Source organism: Ammospiza nelsoni, chromosome 1, assembly GCF_027579445.1.
Source record: "Ammospiza nelsoni isolate bAmmNel1 chromosome 1, bAmmNel1.pri, whole genome shotgun sequence".
Classification (NCBI taxonomy): Eukaryota; Metazoa; Chordata; class Aves; order Passeriformes; family Passerellidae; genus Ammospiza; species Ammospiza nelsoni.
In genome coordinates, this window is record NC_080633.1 from 146,721,817 (window position 1) to 146,731,824 (window position 10,008).

At 46.3% G+C, this 10,008-nt stretch overlaps 1 protein-coding gene and 1 long non-coding RNA gene across 2 annotated transcripts in view; one reads left to right on the forward strand and one right to left on the reverse strand.

Moving 5' to 3' along the window:
- ST3GAL1 (ST3 beta-galactoside alpha-2,3-sialyltransferase 1) overlaps window positions 1-3,981 on the reverse strand; it is a 79,160-nt gene extending 75,179 nt beyond the window's left edge. The window contains exon 1 of the mRNA XM_059465919.1: window positions 3,829-3,981. The gene's annotated coding sequence lies outside the window, so the exon portion shown is untranslated. The remainder of the gene's footprint in view (window positions 1-3,828) is intronic.
- Window positions 3,561-9,770, forward strand: LOC132069605 (uncharacterized). The gene is made up of 2 exons (XR_009417807.1): window positions 3,561-3,777; window positions 6,778-9,770. It is a non-coding gene; the product is annotated as an uncharacterized LOC132069605 (long non-coding RNA).
- Window positions 9,771-10,008: the final 238 nt, after the last annotated feature.

A 10,008-nucleotide genomic window follows, 5' to 3' on the forward strand; every position in this document is an offset into this window, starting at 1 on the left:
CAGCCCACAGCAGTTATCAGGACAAGAGGAGTCACAAGAAGTGACAACTTTGAACAACTAACAGACAGACATCCTGAACAGAGACCACTTATGTTGATAAGGTTATCTATTTCCTAAGATAGAAGTTTGTGCCCAGAAAACTCACACAGCTCCCACAGGGTGAATTCAGTTGCCAAACACATTTCAGGGGCCACTGAAGATATCTTGGACACCAAACCCACCCTCCTGAAGTCACAAATACAACACCAGGTGACAGAAGACAAGGACAGCTAGCCCAGGGCAGTTCACACAGCATTGAGAGCCCACAGCTGAGAAGCCAAGGTCCCTGAGGCCTGGTAGAAGATCCCAGCTCCCTGGAGCACACCCATGCTGGGTGATACAGGTGCCTGCTGGGCAGTGAATCCCAGGCTGGCCCAGAGAGGGATGCAGACATGCTCTGGATAGGCTGCAAAGGCAGCTGTCCATCCCACCAGGCCCCCCATTCCTGCAGGAGCAGAGAGGCAGATGGGAGCTGCCACATCCCTAGGCCAGCCATGGCCTCCCCTGCTCTGCTGGCTGCTACCACAGGCACTGGGGCAAAAAGAGCAACACAAACATTCACAACAGCATTCTGCCTGCAAGGCTGCATGTCCTGCACAGGAAATGTCTGCATGGGTCAAGGAGCTCCCTCCCTGTTGTAAGCAACTCCTCTGAATTGTGAGCTGGCAGATAACCCCAGAGTTTACTTTCAGCTTGCATACCTGTGAGTTAGATTTTCATTTATCAGTTAGTAGGCACACCATAAACATCACAGACAGGCAAGACTGCAGCAGAGGGGGTGAAGTATCTCTGCCATACTTCACCTTAATTCCTGGAACTCATTCCCATGTTTTAATAACCTATATCAGGAATCTCAGATCAGTTCAAAATGTATCTGCCTCTCTGCTCCTTGCAAGCTTGATTGAACACAGGCTGTTTAGCAAATATTTTATAGTAAATAAAAATTTTATAGTAATATTTATATCAAAATGTAAAAATTATTAGTACAAAGCTAACTGGGCTTGCACTGAAAGGTTCCACCAGAGTATCTTGGCAGAGGGGCTGGTTATTAAAAATAATTCTTTCACTTAAGAAGTACTGTAGGTGAAAACTTTACCCCCTGCTTCACCAGTTCATCTATCTGCTGCTTCAGATGAGACACCAACAGCCCTATTCAGCCTTCTGCAAAGTATAAATGATACAGAATAATAGAAAATTGATTAAGTCTGCTATGAAAAAGAAAAAAGTTGAAGAAACTACATGTGACAGTGTTGAAACAAGACAAAAAATGCATCCTTTTCAGAGTTCTCTCAGCCAGAGCCATGAAAAGCTCCACCAGGTGGTAGGATTATCAGCACTTGAAATATGCCGTGGAGCTGAGTTTGCTCTCTCTGCTTTGCTTTTTAAAAGCAGGTTTGTGCTTCACTACGCTTTTGAAAATAGGTGCAAAAGATGTTCCAAGTAAAAATTTATTTCTACTATCATTTAATGGCAGCATTTGCAACTCACTTGAAATAAAAGATGCTTTTATAACCTAGAAGATGGAACTGCCGTCTGCATGACCTTAATTTCCTCTCAAGCTGCTCCCAGTTTTACATAAACAAAAAAGAAAATTGATAAGCACATACCAAGTCTTACATAAAATTATGTTTAGTTTGAAAAGCAACCTTCCTCAATTGAGAGGCCATTACCATTAGCAGGATAATCAAGTTTGGAAGAAAAACTGTAAAGAAGTTCTCAAGTTTGTTTCTGGCAGAGATGTGTGACAAATTCATCCACATAGGGCAGCTCGCTGTCTCCCCTGCAGAATCAGACAGTGCACTAAGTGAGTGAGCCAAAAGAATAAGTAATACAATTTCTCCCTTCTTTTGCACTTTCAGAGACAATGCTTCTACACAATACTAAGCAGAAAGGTAAAATAAATGTGTATTAGCAGAACTGTAGTTTAAAAACTTAGTGGTAACTTAAAAGCTGACTTGGCAGAACCATAGACTGGGACTTTGGTGAGGCACAGGACCGAAACCTCCTGACACAGAAATGTTACTCTACAGCAGCACCAAAACAGAGTAAATGAAGTGAGAAATCAGCAGAGGAACAGAACAACAAGCTCACCACAGACCTGTGCTGGGGCTTTATTTCCAAGATAATCAAGAAAACACATGCTATTCTGTAATAAACAAATTCATTCTTTTTATTCACATCCAACCATTCCCTCCTTCACCCCACTGGACATGTGCTCAAGCTGATTAGAAACTCTCAGGTTCCCAGACAGGTCCAGAAAGGACCTTGGGCACAGCCGTGTCCTGCAGATAACACCCTGCCTCTGCTGAAAGCAGCAAAGGGAGCCCAGGGCCACCCGAGCAGCTCTGTCGAGGCACTGAGCAGAGTGGGCAGAGCATCTCTGGCTCCGGACTGGGACAGAAAAACTGAGGAGGGCTGAACACGCTGTCCTGGGGAAGGTGCTGGCTGGCATGGGGGGCACAGGATGCTGTGGCTGTAACAAGCCAAGTGTTTCCAAGCAGATGCTTCACGCAGAGCCACCCCTCCAGCTGAAGCTGTGTAAATAACATACCGGAGAAGTGTGCTGCTAATTGAGTACCTCCCGAAATGCCAAGAGGCAGGAAGACTCCAGTTAAAGGCAACTCTTCATTTTAACTCGTGTCACTGAAGAGCACTAAAGTAAATGAACTCCTGAGGACAAGATCAAAGCAGAATAAGAGACTCTTTTTTTATATCCTTGAATCTCCTGTCCCTTTTGTACACTGAAATTTAATTTCCTTTTCAAAGAGAGGTTTTGGAGCTTATGAAAATTGACCCAAAAGATTACAAGGGCTTTGTCACCCTTCCAATCTCCCTGAAAGATCCATAATTAGGGAGGTTTTTTCCTTCAACATATGTGCCCAGCAGACAAATATATAATTCAGACTTACAATTGCATGAAAGAGTTATTTTGGTATGTTGGATACATACAAGCCCAACCGCTACAAAGAGTTGGAAAATACTGTGTGCCTCAACTGAGTAAATATACATCAAGGCATTTTCTTTTTTTTTACTGGCTTGTTTTCATTTGTGCCAAGACTACACACAATCACACTAAGGACCTGGGATAGATGTTCGCTGCTGAGATAAATATACCAAGTACAATAAAAGCAAACGAAGAGTAGTTATTTATGCTCCTCTAGAAATTCATTCTGCAAGGAGGAATGTGCGAGCGGATACCTACGACAGCGAGTCTGCTTTTTTGCCCTCTAACGGAGTAACACCGGCTTTGCTCCTCCGGCACAGAGCCTAAAAGCCAGGGGAGAGGGAAATAACCCAGCACAGCCGGGGCGCGGGGCCGGTCCCTCCTGCTGCTCCCTCCCGGCGGCGGCGCCGGGCAGGACCGGCCCCGTAGGGCAGCTGCAGGGGGTTCCCGGCGCAGGACCGGCCCCGTGGGGCAGCACCGCTCCGTGGGGCAGCTGCAGGGGGTTCCCGGCGCTGTCGCCCCCCGAGCATCGCCCGAAGGCGGCCCCTTCCCCCGGAACCCACCCCGGCCCCGCCGCCTCCCCTCTGCCTCCCTCCAGTGGGGAAATCCCGGCTGGGTGGATGGGGAGAAGCCTCCCCGCTCCGGAGCGCCGGGGGATGCTGCGAGCAGCGCCGGGGCCGCCCCTCCTTCCAGAGCACAAAAATAATTTTTTCCAAAACCCAAAAGAACTCAAGAGCCGAGTGAGGAGGCGGGGAGGCTCCCACCGCGCCTTCTGCAGCAGCGGGGATTTGCAGGTGAGCGGCAAGGAAGGACGGGAGAGAGGGACGGGGTCCCGCGGTACTCACGGCGGGCTGAGGGGGGCCGGCGGGCGGCCGAGCCCCATGGCCGGGGGCACGGACGGACGGGCGCTGCTGTGGTGGCTGCTGCTGCTGCTGCCGCCGCGCTGTGTGTCTGTCCGTCTGTCGGCCGGGCAGCCGCTCCGAGCACCCCGTCCCTCCCCTCGCTCCCTCCCCGGCGCTTCCTGCCCGCTCATATAGCGCGCCCTCGGCCACGTGGACGGCGCGGGGCCCCGCCGGCTCCTCCTCGGGGCCGGGCCGGGAGGGGCGGACCCCCCCCCCCCCCACCACCCCCACCCCCTCTCATCATCCCCCGTCATCACCCCAGCACCCCTATCTCACCTTCCTCATCAACCCCATCTCTTCCCAGGCACCCCCCCATCAGTGCCCCCATCGGCCCCATCTCATCCCCCCATCAATCTCACTCTCCAAGCACCCCCCCACCCCAATCACAGCCCCCATCGCCCCCATCTCACCTCCCTCATCAACCCCATCTCACTCTCCAAGCATTCCCCCATCATTGCCCCCATCTCACTCCCCTCATCAACCCCCATCAATCTCACTCTCCAAGCACCCCCCCCCCCCCAATCACTGCCCCCAGCGCCCCCATCTCGCCCCCGTTCCCCTCCCATCGCCTCCCCCGGAGCGGGGCTGTGCCCCGGAGAGCTGCGAACCCGAGCCCGGACTCACCCCCGGCGCCCTCGGGATGAGATCCGGCTCTCGTCGGGTCCTCCCTAGAGAGTCACCCTCCGGGAATGTCTGTGTATGTGTGTTCGCCAAACTGCTGTGTCTGGAATTGGGCTGCGTGACCCCAAAGGTGATCGCAGCAGGGAAAGTGGGAAGAAATTTGGCGCTTCTCAGGGCAGAAAATCTGTCTGGCATTGCTAATAAAAATAGTGCATAGTTGATATTCACAGAGTCATGGAATGGTTTAGGTTGGAAGGGACCTTAAAGATAATCTGGTTTGGACCCCCCTACTATGGACAGGACACCTTGTATTAGACCAGGTTGCTCCGAGCTGCATTCAGTCTGGGCTTGAACATTGACGGATGGGTCATCTGCACCTGGTGGTCCTGTATCTCACCAGCCTCACATGAAAGAATGTCTTCCAAATATCTAATTTAACCTACTCTCTTTCATTTTAAAGCCATTCCCCCTTGTCCTATCACTACATTCCCTAGGGAAAACAAACAAACAAACAAAAACACTTGCAATTTTCTTGCAGCCCCTGTAGATACTGAAAGGTGCTATAAGGTCTCCCCTATGACTTCTCTTCTCTGGGCTGAATAATCTTCCACCCTTAGCCTGTTTTCATAGGAGAGGTACTTCAGCCCTCTTCTTTCTGTCCAGCACCAGACATTTTTAAGGTGCCTATAAAAAACTGTAGAATTAAAAAGAAAGCAGCATCATTAAAGAATTCCCCAGGCAGATACATTGAAGTGATAAAGTGTCTGCTAAAACTATTTAACAACATAATGCTGGCTTTTTTAGTGTCGATGTGTAAAGGCTGGAGCCATGAGATGTGTAAAGACTGGGGCCATGACTAGAAGTGGGGGGATTATAGCACCTCCAAAGAAGCAAATGATCTCTGATCTTCTCTCCTCCACCTTCCGTAGGCAGGCAAATATGCACAGTGAACATGCACAGCACATATTAGAGGGGAGAATGCATTCCTGAGCTCTGAAAAACATGTTCTGTAACACTGGACAACCAGTGCATAACTCCCTTTGTGAAGCAGATGAGTTTACAGGTGATTAATCTACTTACCGAAACTGCCCACGTTGTTGGGTTATTAAATCCAGCACCGGGTACTTCCAGGGGAAACTGTAACTTGCTATGTAGGAGCTGTAATTCATCAATCACCACTGAGCTTGTTTCCATAGAGTTGTGTTAGTAAAAGCCTGAGTGTGGATTTGGACCAGAGTCACATCATGTACTGTGCCGTGCAGGCATCTGCATGCAGTGAGAGCACCTGTGACAGCCTGAGCTTTCTGCTCAGGGAGCATAAGCCCAAACAAGCCCTTCCAGGGACTCACCCCATCACTAAATCCTGCCTCTGCATCCTGAAGAGCAGCATAGTGTTATATCCTTCATAAACAGGGTTTGGAAGGGATTTAATCTACAGTAATGAGCATTAAAAAAAAAAAAAAAAGTACATTAGTCTTCTTTTATGAGGAATGTATCAATACAAGGAATTACTGTGTGGTGGAAACAGTCTATTAAATAGCTGTTCAGGGCTTTTTCCCAGGAGCTGCTTGACACTTTGCTGGAAGTGGGATGAGGAGTTCCAATTTGATCATCTGTTAGTGTCTCTGTTACCTTTTTGCCTTGATGCTCTCCTACTTTCAGGCAAATTGGTTGAATTTGGTGCTTCATTTGCTTCACGATAATAGTGAGTGACTGGGACTGTTTACAAAAAAGAATCTCTGGGGAACAGCTCACTAGTAATAGGGTTGTGCATCAGGTTTGGGGATTTCTGCCAAGCATTTCTGGGAGGAGGGAGGGAGTGAGAAAGTGATGAGAAAGAAGAGTCTGAGCACTCTGCATTTCACTGCCTGTTGTACCACACCTGGTCTGTCCATGAGTTCAACAGAAAGAAAAGAATGAATCTAGTAAAACAGCTGATTTATCATCATACAACATATAAAGCTTCACTAGTTTGGATCAAGGAAAGCTTAACCCAGCAGTCAAGAATGTCCTAATTATTAATAGTTAATCAAGTTGACACTGGCACAGGCTACCCAGAGAAGCTGTGGATTCCCCATCCCTGGCACTGTTCCAGGCTGGGCTGGATGGGGCTTTGAACAACCTGGGATAGTGGAAGGTATCCCTGACCACGGCAGAGGGGTTGAGATGGGATGATCTTTAATTTCCCTTCCAACCAAACTATTCTACGATTCTGTGACTGAAGAAAGGGACTGAGAGATGCTTTGTTTTGGTTTTTTTCTGTGTTTTCAGCCCCATCTCTGCACCATTTCTCTGGAGCACACAGGAGAGGACATGGTCCATCCCTCCAGCCACACCTACCTTGGTCACAAGTTGCCAGGAGGAGATATGAAGAAGAGCTCTGCAGTGGCTGGGTTTGCTCAGAAAGGCTCCTTTCTGTAAAGCAAGGCAGAAGAGGAGTGTGCTTGCCCCAGAGATGCCTCAGGGAGGCATGACACAGTGACAGAGGTGTAGCATGGAGAAGTGCAGAGCATAGAGATAATCTACAGGTCTCTGCCAGCACCTGGCTGAACCAAGAGCAGAGAACAAGACCAAATCCACCTGAAACAGCAACTGTGGAGCCTATTTCTCCTTTTTATATCAGTGTTATACTCACTTAATTCCTTTAGATGCTCTCAACTTCCCTGATGCACCCCAAGGAGCGTGGGGGTAACAAGTGCTCTCTGATAATGCCATGGGAATTACAGCAGGGTCCAGCCCAGCGTGCTGGATCTGATCCCCTCATGCTGTAGCATTTCACTAGAAAGTGTCATTTAGATGGTTTTGGGAAAGAATCCAGGATTTGTTTCACAGACAGTATTTCCTCAACAGCTCAGTGAATAAAAAAATATAAAATAGTTTGAACTAAGCATGCAAATCTTGCTTGTCATCTTATGCAGAGGAACTATATCTATTCTAAAGTCTGGGCCAGGGCTTTCAACTGCTGATGGGGGATAGTTGTGCAGACTTCAAAGGAGCTGTATCAGCTTTTACCAAGTGGGGATCCAGACCTTTATTCATGTTTTAAAATTCAGAAACTGTGCCTAGGTAAAGCATTTTTTCTCTATATTTCTAGGTAGCCAGTTTTTTATTTTATAGCTGTTGCCTCAGTGGCAGGATTGTTTCTCAGTAGTCAATGTTTAAAGGCCCTTCAAGGCTGAAGGAATTAAAAATGAATAATTTAAAGCTGGTCTATGATGCATAATTTTTAACATATACTTTACAGGCCATGTGGAACACTTTTTGACTTGTCAGTAGATATTTTACAAACATGCTGTGCTGTAACCTTTTTTATTTAAGAGTTAGATTTGAGCCCTCCTATGCTTTAACACAGCAGCATGCTGGAGTCTACAAGCCATAACAAGGAAACCATTATCACCAGCACTGATCAGAAAAGAGGAGAAATGAAGCAATTGCAGAAGTTTTTTCCTCTTACACACTCTGCTAAAACAAATGTGGGCAGAACTATGGCCCTTCCATCTTAAGAAGTCTCATCCCAAGGTAGAGGTAGAGGAGCTGCAATTTGTTTGCTCTAAGACTCCAAAAGAGATGGACTAGATGGTGCTGGAGAAGAAGCCATGAAACATGTCTTTGGGGCTTTTTTTTGAAGGATGGCTGGAGGATTTTTTTTGCCAACCTCCTATTAAATATTGTGCTAGGAATGCTATCTGAGTAATTCTTGACAGTTTTAATAGGCAAAGCTAATTGCTGATAAATAACAACCTTTTATGGATTTCATTTCTTGTCCCATCCTGACTGCTTGCAACAAGAAAGGGAGGAGGCATCTACCCTGCAGATGCTCAAAGGCAGACTGGGTTTCAACCTTATTGATTGGTTCCCACATTCTGCCTTGTTTTCCTGGATTGTCCAGCTTTTCATTTCTATTTTAAAGTTAAAAATTATTAAAGTTAAATATTATTAAAAATATTTGTAGCTAAAAATAAATTGGTTTGGTTATTTCAAAAGCTTCTTGGGCCCAAACCCAATTTCAAGTGTTTCACCAAGCTGTAAATTGAGGCAGTGCACTGGGGAAGTGCAAGTTTGGGCTAATGTTTGCTCCCCCCTCATTAGCTCTCCCTTCAGTTCATAATCCATCATCTTTCAAACAAGCCAATTGCCATTGTGTCTAGAAGTTAAAATAGAAAATCAGCATTTGGCATGAACACAGTTGCCAAGAAGCTATTTCTCCTTGCCTATGTAAATAAGTTGTCGTTCAAAAACGGTTGGCTTGCTCTAAAAGATGTGCTAAGCACTGCACTGTGCTTCCAGTGGGAGGAAAGAGGAGAGGATGCAGGAGTGTGGCCAAGTAGTGCCCATCCCCAGCTTCTCCCACTCATTCTGTTGAGTGGGACTGTTTTTTGCTCTGGCCAAAATGCCCTTGGATAGTTCCTGTCTCAGTGAACAGGGCAGGAGTGATTACTGACCTTGCTGGTTATGCCCCCAGGTCAGGACCAAGCTCCACACAGGTGGTTCCCTTTAAAAGTGTTAATCTATATAGTTATATTGGATAATGATTTGTATTTATTTTACACCATACAGAACATACCTGTTGATCAGTATGACTAGATGTGAAGGAGATTAAATACTTGCAAACTTTACAGATATGAATCTAAGAAGATTGACCATGGATGGACTATGCACAATTTATCAGAAGAGACAGATGGTCTGTGTACCTATTACAGATGAAATATGTATACCTACCTTACCTCCACTGAAGAGGTGCATCCTGTTCTGTATTCAATTGTGTAAGAGTCACTGCCCTCATTTTGTGTAACTTGCAACTGTAGCACTTCATAATAAACTTGATAAGCACTGTGCTAATTAACTTGATAAGGCTATTTGGTGGCTGTAGACTTTGCCATGAGTTACACACAGCTTTTATCATTTTTGGCTTGGTCTTCTTGCTGTTTTTTTATATAATTATATTAGCTAATGATTTGTATTTATTTTACACCATACAGAACACACCTGTTGATCAGTATGACTAGATGTGAAAGAGAATAAATACTTCCAAACTTTACAGATATGAATCTAAGAAGATTAACCATGGATGGACTGTGCACAATTTATTTGTTCTGACTAGCAGAAGAGACAGATGATCTATGAACATTTGACAGGTGAAATATGTATACCTACCTTACCTCCACTGAAGAGGTACATCCTGTTCTGTATTCAATTGTGTAAGAGTCACTGCCCTCATTTTGTCTAACTTGCAATAGTAGCACCTAATAAACTTGATAAGGCTATTTGGTGGCTGTAGACTTTGGCATGAGTGACACACAGCTTTTATCATGTTTGGCTTGGTCTTCTTGCTGTTTTTGTGGGGTTTTTTTTGCAAACTATGCCCGACACTTCTGACAGATGTCACAGGACTGTAACAGCCTTCCCTGTTCCAGAATCTTCTCAAAGCAAGTGGTAAGAATGCAGGCTTAAAGCAGGCTTTTAGATCACATCCTCAGCCTCCACACTTCACACAGCCAGGCT